At 41.2% G+C, this 12544-nt stretch overlaps 1 long non-coding RNA gene across 1 annotated transcript in view; it reads left to right on the plus strand.

Annotated features, from left to right (window-relative positions):
* Positions 1–3840, plus strand: part of LOC122683488 — a 60814-nt gene extending 56974 nt beyond the window's left edge. Inside the window, exon 4 of the long non-coding RNA XR_006337759.1 lies at positions 2002–3840. This is a non-coding gene — a long non-coding RNA (uncharacterized LOC122683488). The remainder of the gene's footprint in view (positions 1–2001) is intronic.
* Positions 3841–12544: the final 8704 nt, after the last annotated feature.

Here is a 12544-nt window from a genome sequence, read left to right on the forward strand (position 1 = left end):
AGAATTGCTTGTTGTAAGCGGGGGATAAAATTCATATTAGGAGACCAGACAAGTTTTTCCACACAGCGTCCCTAACACCAGTGCCAATCAAAACATGGTACTGGTCATGGTACTGGTCCAAAATGAATTAAGTACAGAAACTGAGAGTAGGTGCCCAGAAACACTACAGGAACTTGACATTGGTGCAACATCCAAGCTTGGGGTCAGCAGCAAAGGGTAGAGACCACTCAGGTTTTGTCTCCCTCTCAAGGGGAGCTGCAGGCCTGAGTCGAGTAGGAGTCACAAACAGCAGGACCATGTACTATTTTAACCTAGAGTATATGCAGAAATCTAAAAAACGTAAGCATTTCCTTTTATAACTTGTAGTTTTTACAATGATGTTGATTTTTAATCAGGTTGTTTTTTTGAGTTTATAGTTTTATACTGCCACCTAAACTGGGAAAGTAATTTATATTGTTTATTAGCTTGCTTATTTATTTTTACCATTTAAAAGGATCTAATAATGTTTACAATCATGATAGATAAATTTTGGCAGTTTGGTTACTTACCAGTCAGTCATTTTTTTTTTTTTTTTTAGTTTGAAATACTTTGCAACTTTCAGAAGAGTTGCAAGAATAGTACAAAGACTCCCCATAAAACCTTTAACCAGTTTTTAATATTTCACCAATTTGCTTCATAATTTTGTGTGTACTTATTAATATAAAATCAGATGTTCTAGTATACTTATTGATGGAACAAAAAATGTAAATGACATAAAAGCTAATGCTCTGACATCAAGAATATAATCTTTACTATATGATAATACAGAAGCTGATCATAAACAACTATTATCATTTGCTGAAGTACAGTGGTTACTGAAATGGGAAGTTTTGTTGAGAACGTTTGAACTCAGGAACAAACTCTTAATTTTAAAAGTTGGCTTCTTAAGTGGGAAAAGAGCTTGAAAAGGAATAGATCCATGTATATGTATAACTGAGTCACTTTGCTGTAGACCTGAAACAAACACAACACTGTTAATCAACTATGTGCCAATATAAAATAAGAAGTTTAAAAACATAAAAATAAAAGTTTGTTTTTCTTTTTTAAAGATACAATTTAAACAGCTGTGTTTACTTATTTGCCTGATAGCTTCAGTACTTTAAATGATTTTAATGCTTTCATGCAACTTTTTCAATGGCAAATAAGATCTAACGGTTATAACTTGGAAAAACAAAATTTATAAAGACTGTAATAACATTTACCATAACTGAATAACATTTATCAATGAATACTTTAGATAATGGATGGGATGTTTTTCATTATATTTTCATCAAAAGATGAAAATGTATCTTGATTTAATTTCTTTTATCAATATATAATTTACTTTTAACTATAACAATACAGAATGAATTGTTAGAATTGACTGCTTACGAAGAATTGAAGCTCAATTATGGAAATATAGCTTCCCTTGCTTCACTATACATTAAGGTAAAATGTAATATCTTGAACCTGCCCCTGTGAACTGACTTCTATATATGTTATGAAAACAGAACATAGGAACAGTTGATATATACATTAACCCCTGTCACTAATACTGTCATCAATCAATTTAGATTAGATCAATTTTAACAAGTGAGAAACAAGTTCAGTTAACACATTAAAAGCTTATTATTTCTACATAGCAAGCATTGATACACATTTATATCAAATACTTGGTACAAAACCTAAACATTGATACATACAGTGTTTGTTCAAAACTTCATTCAGGCATTTAACATGAGGAACTAGCAATTTCACTCTGTTTAGTTTTGTTTACACTTGCAATGAATTATATGCACAGTTATTTTCTTTTCCCTATGTTCTGTTTGTTCTGATTATATTTATAAAATGCTATGTGTTGACTCATTTAAAAATCACAAATTGTGTTTTGTGTGTACTTTTATAACTTTTCTAATAATTTTTGTTGTATTTTACAAACGTATTGGCCACAACCAATTGGAAATGACAAATGTTTCACTACAGGTAATTTGTGCAGCATGGCTATGCCTTGGACATTCCCTAGATGACCGCTAGATGGTGACCAAGGATCTTCTCCCTGACGGCTTGTGTGATCTTTGGAATGGCTCCTTCAATTGAGAAAGAAGGCATTTCATGTGCTAAAGCTTCTCTGGTGTAGTCTGGCAGAATTGTCAGACCTTTCCTATTTGTGAAGCCCATAGAGAAGGCAATTCAGTCTCCCTTATAATGGGATGTGCTGCATGCTAAGTCACTTCAGTTGTGTTCAACGCTGTGCGACCCCATGGACTGTAGCCCTCCAGGCTCCTCTATCCATGGGATTCTCTAGGAAAGAATACTGGAGTATTGCCATGACCTCCTCCAGTCTTCCCAACCCAGGGATCAAACCTGTGTTGGCAGGCAGGTTCTTTACTACTAGGGCCACCATATGTAACTGTTGAGATTGACTGATATAAATGAAGATATGGATGTTCATATTGATATGTTTTGCCAATTGTTGATAGGCTTCCCACAGGCACAGGAGCTTATCCATACACCAAAACTGTTGAAACAATTGCCATCACATCTCCCCATGACACTTACTGCCACTCTCTCAGGAACCACTCACAGAATGTTCCTTTATTTAAAAATAAGTTGTAGGAATTCCCTGGTGGCCTGGTGGTCAGGATTCTGGACTGTCACTGACTGCCATGGCCCGGGTTCAATCCCTGGTTGGGGAATGGGGATCCTGCAAGCCATGTGGTACAGCCAAAATAAATAAATAAATAAAATAAAAATAAACTTGATGCTATTATAAAAGCACAAATGAAATATGCTAAAGCTTCCCATTCACAGGTATGAGAACCCAACCCGGATAAGCCTCCATAACCAGAGCAATTCATTCCTTCAGCCACTGGAAGGGTGATAAAGATCTGCTTATCAACAACATTTTTATAAACTGCCAAGGCCTTTAGCTTTCAGAACATTCCTCCCCTGTAAAAAGACCTGTACCAATGGGGCAGAGGGGGCTTCCTTGGTGGCTCAGCAGTAAAGAATCTGCCTGCAATGCAGGTGAGCTGAATTGAATCCCTGGGTCAGGAAATCTCCTGAAGAAAGAAATGGCAACTCACTGCAGTATTCTTGCCTGGGAAATTTTATGGACAGAGGAGCCTGGTGAGCTACAATCCATGGGGTCGCAAAGAGTTGGACAAGACTCAGCAACTAAACAACAATCATGGTGCAGACAAGAAGAATGAAAACCTGTCTGTGACCAAAAGTTTATATCATCCCCTGTAATAACTTATTCAGGCTTCCAGGTCAGCTACTTGTGGCTGGAATCCTGATGCCCAGCTTGGTTTTCCTGCCTTGGGGACTTACGCTGTCCACTCTTCAAGGTGGCCAACGTCTCCTATCACCTTTCAAGTGAACAGAAACTTCCTCATCACCTTATCTAACTCTGACCATGTCTGTTTAAGCCATCTGGCAACCAGCTTTGGAGCTGAACATGCTGGAAACCTCTTCTCTGTCAAGGGCAGTGTGTGGCAGACTGGCAGCCCCTGGTAATTACCCCTGCACAGTAGAAGGCGGTCACCCACTGATGGCAGTAGTCTCACAGTCCCCTGACAGCTGTGAATCTCTCTGGTATTGAGATGGGACAAAGAGAATATGTAGCTGTGGACTAGAGAGGAGTTTGCCTGATTAAATTCAGGGGACCGCACTTTGAAAAACTCTTCCTTCTTGGATTGATGATTTCTAGTTGATGATTTTAGGAAATGTTTACTTTTTTAAAGCTTTTTAAAATTAATTACCATGTATTTATTTGGCCATGTTGGGTCTTCATTGCTGGGCAGGCTTTTCTCTAGTTGTAGTGCGCGGGCTTCTCTTATTGGGGAGCACAGGCTCTAGGGCGTTCAGGCTTCAGTAGTTGCGGTACCCAGGCTCCAGAGCACAGACTCAGTAGTTGTGGAGCATGGGCCTAGTTGTCCCGCGGCACGTGGGATCCTCCAAGACCAAGGATCAAACCTGTGCCTCCTGAATTGGCAGATGGATTCCTATCCACTGTGCCACCAGGGATACCCAGGAAATGTTTACTTATGGCCATTGATATGATTGTTTTTAGAAGCCACATAGTGTAAGAGGAACAAACACTCTAAGTGAATCAAGTCTTTTGCAAGGTCAAAGACCAAGGTTTAAAGACATACTTCCTTTGATTCTAATCTAGAGGTCTGGGCATCAGAGACTCATCATCCCCAAAGCAGTTCTGTTAATTGTATTCGCCAATTACCAGTCAGTTTCCCATTTTGAAAAGATATACTCATATTAAGCTAATTCAAGGAGTATGTTTATTAAACTTAGATTATTCAAAAAAGTGTGGGTAAAGGTCAGGAAAACCAGAGGGTAACCATGCTTTAATCCTGGGCTACTAATAATGGAGGCACTGTCACATCCCACCATCAAAATGTGAAGGACAAGAACAGTTACGGGAAACCCAACAGAAGAAACTCACAGGCAAGCAGCAGTGATGAGAAACACTGCCAGCCTGATGTGATCCCAACTCTCCTCACTTTCATCAGGGACCAGATCCAACCAGAAACAAGAGAGCAAAACCTACTGATGTAATCTATCTATATTAGCCTCCCAGGATAGAGAACAAGGTGCAATGGGTCTGGAGAAATAGAACATATTTCTATGTACATATATGTATATAGCTATGTGTGTGTGTGTCTGTGTCTGAGTCTCTGTGTGTATGTACATATGCATTCCAGAAGACAGGTAGGTGGGTAGGCAGATAGAGATAGATACATAGACAGGGATGAGATGGAGACAAAGCTAGAGCTACCACCCAAGACTTTTTGCCTTCAGCATCCTTTCTGATCCTTCATCTAATGGAAAGATCGAGCCCCTGTCACAGAGTAGGCATGAAGTTCTATCAACTATCATGTCAGTACTAGTCTGCTATCCATTTTCTTATACTCCTATCTAGAGAAAGGGGAGGGAGATAAGAAACGATTTACACAAAACACTGCTATGATACTCCTGACATCCAAAGGCCTCTGTTGGTCGTTGTAGCTACCTTTTCCCACGGCCCATTCTATGTGCCCCTTAACCTTTCCCAGCATCTTGGCTGGATCAGGATTACTTACCAGATGGCGAGTCCAAACTCTTCATTGCTACAGTGTTTGAGTCCTTTTCTCTAAAGGTCACTGCAGTTTCTCACTCACCAGGACAACTGATCAAGGGAGTATAAAATATCAATAAATGCCCAAGACAATTCATCAGGGGAGTATAATAAATGGTCAGTAAATCCTCTGGTTTCCAAACATAGTTCTCCACAGCCATCAATCAACTCAATCTTACAAAACCTCCCTTCTCTGCCTCTGATTGGTCAGTGGCATGAGAAGCCCAAGAGGGCACACTAGGTCCCCAAAACTTAAGTGCTTTTCAAAGAACTGCATAAAAAGGATGAGGGAAGAATGTATTCTAATTTAAAATGGAGAGACCTGGCAATCCCCACCTTAACTAACCTAGCGATCAAACAGAGTAAAACAACCTGGCCTGAGGTGCCTTCCAGTGTGAGACATGAAGTGCAGATCCTTGAGACACAGATGTACAGAACAGACTTTTGGACTCTGTGGGAGAAGGTGAGGGCGGGATGTTCTGAGAGAATAGCATTGAAACAAGTATACAATCAAGTGTGAAACAGATCACCAGCCCAGGTTGGATGCATGAGACAAGTGCTCAGGGCTGGTGCATTGGGAAGACCCAGAGGGAAGGGGTGGGGAGGGAGGCAGGAGGGGGGATCAGGAGGGAGAACACATGTAAATCCATGGCTGATTCATGTCAATGTATGGCAAAAACCACTACAATATTGTAAAGTAATTAGCCTCCAACTAATAAAAATAAATGAAAAAAAAAGTGCAGATCCTCACCCATGTATCAGTAGTGTTCCTCACCCATGTATCAGTAGTGTTCCTCACCCATGTATAAATAGTATTCCTCACCCATGTATCAATAGTGTTCCTCACCCATGTATCAATAATATTTCTCACCCATGTATCAATAGTGTTCCTCACCCATGTATCTATAGTATTCTTCATCCATTTATCAATAGCATTCATCACCCATGTATCAATAGCATTCCTCACCCATGTATCAGTAGTATTTCTCACCCATGTATCAATAGTGTTCCTCACCCATGTATCAGTAGTGTTCCTCACCCATGTATCAGTAGTATTCCTCACCCATGTATCAATAGTGTTCCTCACCCATGTATCAATAGTATTCTTCATCCATTTATCAATAGCATTCCTCACCCATATATCAGTAGTGTTCCTCACCCATGTATCAGTAGTGTTCCTCACCCATGTATCAATAGTGTTCCTCACCCATGTATCAATAGTATTCTTCATCCATTTATCGATAGCATTCCTCACCCATATATCAGTAGTGTTCCTCACCCATGTATGAGTAGTATTTCTCACCCATTTATCAACAGTGTTCCTCACCCATGTATCAGTAGTATTCCTCACCCATGTATCAATAATGTTCCTTACCCATGTATCAATAGTATTCTTCATCCATTTATCAATAGCATTCATCACCCATGTATCAATAGCATTCCTCACCCATGTATCAGTAGTATTCCTCACCCATGTATCAATAGTATTCCTCACCCATGTATCAGTAGTGTTCTGCACCCATTTATCAACAGTGTTCCTCACCCATGTATGAGTAATATTCCGTAGTGTTTCTTAACCATGTATTAATAGCATTCTTGCAAAAGACATTTCACCCGAATTGAGCCATGAAGAAACAGACAAATCCAGAATGTGGGATATCCTACAAGACACTTGGCTTGGACTCTCTTAAAAAAAAATCAGTCTTATTGAAAACATAAATAGAAGGTAATTATTCTAGATTAAAAAGACTAATAACCAAATGAGAGGCATGAACCTTGATTAGATACTGCATCAGGGGAAGAAACAACATTTAGGGGAACAATTGGGGATATTTAAACTGTTTTTTAGGTAAAATTACTGAATTTTTCTAAGTTCTGATAATAGTGAGATTCAGTAGAAGAAAGTCTTTATTCTTGTGAAAGACACTGAAGTTCAGCTGCTCTCTTCAGGAAGAGAGTAAGCACAACTGTCTGGACCATGAACTGAACTACTGTTTCTTTCCATGGAGCACCGCTTTTATTTGCAAGAACAGCTGACAAATTATGATTACTCTGACTTGTAGAGTTGGCAGATTTCTCAAAAATGAACAAACTGAACCCAACATTTCAAGGAAAACAACAGATAGCATTTGTTGCCAATGGTGTAATTCAAGCTTTTAAGCAAAAATTACATAGTGCAACTGACCTTTAAGAATCTACCATTTGTCAAGTTTTGTGGTTGTTATCAAAGAGTATCCATAATGATCTGAAAACTCTATTAAAATACAGCTCCCTTTTGCAACAACACATTTCTGGGTGTCTGAATTTTTTTTTTTCACATACTTTGACCCAAACAACATATCATGAATAGTTCAGCAAAAAAGAGAGAATGTTCAGCAAAAGAAGCGAATTAAATAGGTGAAGGATAGAAGGGTGTTTGTTCCTTTTACTATTTGTTCAACTTTTATGTAGGTTTGAAAAGTTGCAAAATAAAATGTGTGGAGGGAGAAATTCAAGTCCCAGGTCATGGGGAGGGAACATAAACATTTTTAAGTGGTCACTAGATAGAGAGGCCACTCCCACCTATGACCCCCCTGGTCTAACACACTTAGCGGCTACTCCCCCAAACACTCTCTAGGCTCCTCCAGTAGACTGGAGAAATCATCAGATGTCTTCCTCTGTTTCTATAGGCTTTCTCCAGGAGAAGCCCTAGAATTCTAGCAGAACTGTTAGGATCTAATGCTGGTTTTAGAACTGGAGGCAGTAGCAGGTGGTGTGGCCTGCTTCTGCAGGCAACAGAGGTCCAGGGAAATCTGGGGCCCAAATGCCATCTCCTTTCCCAACCAGTGCCCTTCGCGGTTTCCCAGGACTGGGCATTAATCAGTGCTACAAGTCTGCGCTCCTTACAACCATCCTGGGCTTGTTCTGGAACCACTGTGACCACAGATGACAGACCCTTTCAAAGCTGTCATCAAGGCTCTCTAGCTCCTCATGTGTCTTAATGTTTGTGTTCACAGCTTTTATTTTTTCTTTCCCTAGGTGCTAGAGACCTGGGTTGGAGACCTGGCTTCAGCCCCTGGGTTGGGAAGATCCCCTGGAGGAGGACATGGCAACCCACTCCAGTAGTCTTGCCTGGAGGAGCCTGGCGGGCTACCGTCCATGGGGTTGCAAAGAGTCGGACATGACTGAGTGACTAAGCACAGCCCAGGTGCTTTCCCAAGAGTGTCAAAAGTGAGGTGCCTGCAAAATCTTTACAGTTACAGCTAGCCAGATTCATTCAGGTGCCACAGCCATTATCAAAGTCATGCTCTCTGGAAGCTTCCATGCTACCACACTGATAAGTTTAAGTGGTTGTGGCCTCGCCATATACCACAGTTGACTCCTGTCCCATCACCCCCACCCCTGTCCTCTCCACATCTCAGAATACAATTCTGAGCATCAGTTTCCTGGGGTCATTTCTGGAGCCTATTACTGTAGCAGTCACAGTGCCAACAGGAAGCAGGTGGTACACTCAAATCACAACTTGAGCAGAGTTTGAGACCATTTACAAACTTGAGTAGACTACAGGAAAAAGCAGAAGCAGCAACAGACTTTATTTCCTTGGGCTCCAAAATCACTGCGGACAGTGACCGTAGACATGAAATTAAAAGACGCTTGCTCCCTAGAAGTAAAGCAGGGAGCTTTACAGCGTATTAAAACCTAGACAGCGTATTAAAAAGGCAGAGATATGACTTTGCCGACAAACCCGTACAGTCAAAGCTGTTTTTTTCAGGCCCTCCCAGGGACTTCCCTGATAGCTCAGCTGGTAAAGAATCCGCCTGCCATGTGGGAGACCTGGGTTCAATCCCTGGGTTGGGAAGATTCCCTGGAGAAGGGAAAGGCTACCCACTCCAGTATTCTGGCCTGGAGAATTCCATGGACTATATGCTCTATGGGGTCACAAAGAGTCAGACACAACTGAGCGACTTACACTCACTCCCAGGTGGCACAGTGGTAAAGAATCCACCTGCCAAAAAGGAGATACAGGTTCGATCCCTGGGTCAGGAAGACCCCTGGAGAAGGAAATGACAACCCACTCCAGTCTTTTTGCTTGGAAAATCCCTTGGACAGAGAAGCCTGGCATGCTACAGTTCACGGGGCCACAAAAATCAGACTCGACTTAGTGACTAAACCACCAATCCATTTTTTCAGTAGTCATGCACGAATGTGAGAGCTGGATCATAAACAAGACTGAGCACTGAAGAATTGAAGCTTTTGAATTGTAGTGCTGGAGAAGACTCTTGAGTCCCTTGGACTGCAAGGATATTGAACCAGTCAATCCTGAAGGAAATCAACCCTGAATATTCATTGGACAGGCTGATGCTGAAGCTCCAGTACCTTGGTCATCTAATGCAAAGAGCTGACTCACTGGAAAAGACCCTGATGCTGGGAAAGATTAAAGGCAAAAGGATAAGGGGGCAGCAGAGGATGAGATGGTCAGATGGCATCCCCAACTCAATGGAGATGAATTTGAGCAAACCCTGGGAAGTAGTGGAGGGCAGAGGAGCCTGGAGGGCTACAGTCCATGAGGTTGCAATTTCCTGGTGGGGTTCTGCACTGGCCAAAGTCAGCCAGGAGCCAGAAAGCAGGGGAGCCTGATGCCATGTCCGTCCAGGCTAGCCAACCAGGGCCAGAGTGGAGAGTGGATCTGAAGGTGCTCAGGAGACAGGGCATGTGTAGTGTAAAGAGCCTCTAGGTTCCAATTTCATGCCCATTAAAAAGGTGGGAGGAAGAAAATCAAGTCTGATTTTACATAATTCTCTCCTCTTTCCCAGGATCTTTTTTTTAATTGGTTTACAAAGTTGTGTCAGTTCCAGGTGTGCAGCAAAGTTACACATATATGTATATCCACTTTTTTAGATTATTTCCCCATAAAGGTCTACAGAGTCTTGAGTAGTTTCCCAGTATCTCCATGATAAATTTGTTTTTCCTATATGATCGCACGGCCTATGGTACCTCAAGTTGGTGGCCAACAGGAAATCCTAGTCACTATACTCAAGAATAATTCAACCTACCTGTCTGAGGAGCTGTGGCTAGGGACACGACATCTAACTGGAGCAAACCAACACCAACTTTCTCTACGAGTTTAACCTTGACTAAAGGGTTCAGCAAAGTCATCCACCCTGAGGCACCACCAGGGGCTAAGGATGCAAGGATGGACAACAGCCCCTTTTACTGCTGCTGGGAATGTGGGGAAGTGATTTTTCTGCCTGTGCTGGGTCTTCATCACTGTGCTCAGGCTTTTCTCCAGTTGCGGCAAGAGAAGGCTTCGGCGGACTCTTAACCAGACCTACCAGGGAGTCGGAAATGATTTTAAGAAACTCTGAAGATGTGCTGGGTTAGACGCTAATTCTACCTTATGAAGACAGTGAAAATCAGGGTGAGGGTTACTTTGAGAGGGTCCATTGCTAAATCAATGACCCACAAGTCAATTCTGCCATTGTCCAAGGTGTATACTACAGAAACACAGGTAAACACAACCTCAGGTTTTGGAATCAGCCAGATGTGGATTCCAATCCTGCTTCCTCCACTTACTGTGTTGCTGTGACCAAACCAACTGTTTTCTGGAAACCTCAATTTCCACCTAGAAAATATGAGTAATAAGAGTATCTCCTCATGGAATGATAACTATTAAATAGAAAAATTAGACTCTCAATATCTGTCACTGTCCATGCTCCTCCATCTTGGCACTCAACAAAATGGGACTCACTATGCCATTGATAGTTTACAGTAAGAGACGTTTTAAAGGAGATAAACTTCCAATACTTACAGGAAAGTTGTAAGCACGCTGTGGTTTGTTGCTGCTTAGAGATTCCTACAGCAATTGAAAAGGTTGCAAAAACCCAGACTATAATGTGTTTTTTAATTTCTTTTAAAGTTATCACACCCATTAACCTTCTGGAGGCAGTTTTCTAGTAGAAGTGGCTTGCTGACAATACTACTTTGAATACTTCTTTTACAGCAAGTATCAGCTTTCCTTCTACTTAGAAATTCAAGAGCCATTGTTACGGGACTCCAATGTATTGGAAATGTTCTCAACTGTTTCTAAGAGCCTTCTCTGCCTATCAGTTAATGACTCTATGGTGAGCAAGAAGCATTTCTCCATATTCAGGGGGGGAAAAGTGTCATAGATCAAAAGAATCTACTTATTAGTGCTTAGATACCAAAATACCTTTGCTTCTGAACCAAGAATTTTAAGGAAAACCATATGGCTTCTAAAATTATTTTTCAGTTAATAGTCTTCAAACCTCACCATCAAAAGGTACTTTCGAGCCTAGATCAAGGGCTGAAATTCTTAAACTCCTCAAAATCCTCAGATATCTATTGTATTGCTGCACTACCCTTTCATCTTTTTGGATCACTCAAGGTGTGAATAAATGAAAATGCTTTCTATATTCCAACACCAAGTGGACAGAGGCAGCAGACCTCATGACTGGCTCGTGCACCGAGTTTGACCACGCTGCCCAACAGTGCTGGACAAGTCCATGGTCTAAAGCTGAGAAGCTCAAATGTGTGTGTGGTGTGGTGTGATGTGTGTGTTGGGGAGTAGTAGGGAGTGGTGTGATAGCCAAAATGATCAGATTTCTGATGTTAAAACAGGGTGAAGTACGTCATAAATTTTTTCTTTAAAATTATTAAAAGTACTCAGTTAAGGTTGCACTGAGGAGTAAGTCCCCAGAAAACAAAAGTGGAAAGTGATTGAAATTGTAGCTGAGGTCACTTCAAACATGCACTGAAATCAGCCAACTCTGCACATCAGATGCTGCTCACTTTCAGTCACACATCTGCCCCTGATCCACATGCTTCCACAGCTGCCCATTCCATCTTTCATGCACAACCAAGCTGTCTCCAACTCCTCAGTCATCCAGCTTCTAGGCCTTGTCCACCCTTGAGAACATCACTCAGGACCTACAAACTACCAAATCACCAGAGATGTCAATGGTGTAAAAGCAAAGGAAGTGAAGAACTGTGTCAAAGTGGAGACTAACCACCAAATGGGTTGTAAGCCTTTCCCCATAAAGACATTATTGGAACAACTGGCAAAATTGGAAAGGAATCTCTAGGTGAAGGGATATATGAGAATTCTCTGTATCTTTCTTGCAGTAACTTATTTGGGAATTAGAAGGGGGCCAAACTGGAACTTCACATCACTTCTGAGACACAGGAGCTACAATACGCACTATTTTAGCTAAGTTCTGGCTTAGATGGTAGAAGCCCCTCGCATACAGCATTCTGTTATCAAGGTAGGATATAGTATCCAACTGCTGCGATTCAGGGAAAGTGCTTATTTTCTACCAGAGTTTTAAAAAAGTAAGTGGCCTAAATCATTTCCAAGCTAAAATAAGTTACCAAACAAAAAAACTATTCAAACTA

Source organism: Cervus elaphus, chromosome 25, assembly GCF_910594005.1.
Source record: "Cervus elaphus chromosome 25, mCerEla1.1, whole genome shotgun sequence".
Lineage (NCBI taxonomy): Eukaryota > Metazoa > Chordata > Mammalia > Artiodactyla > Cervidae > Cervus > Cervus elaphus.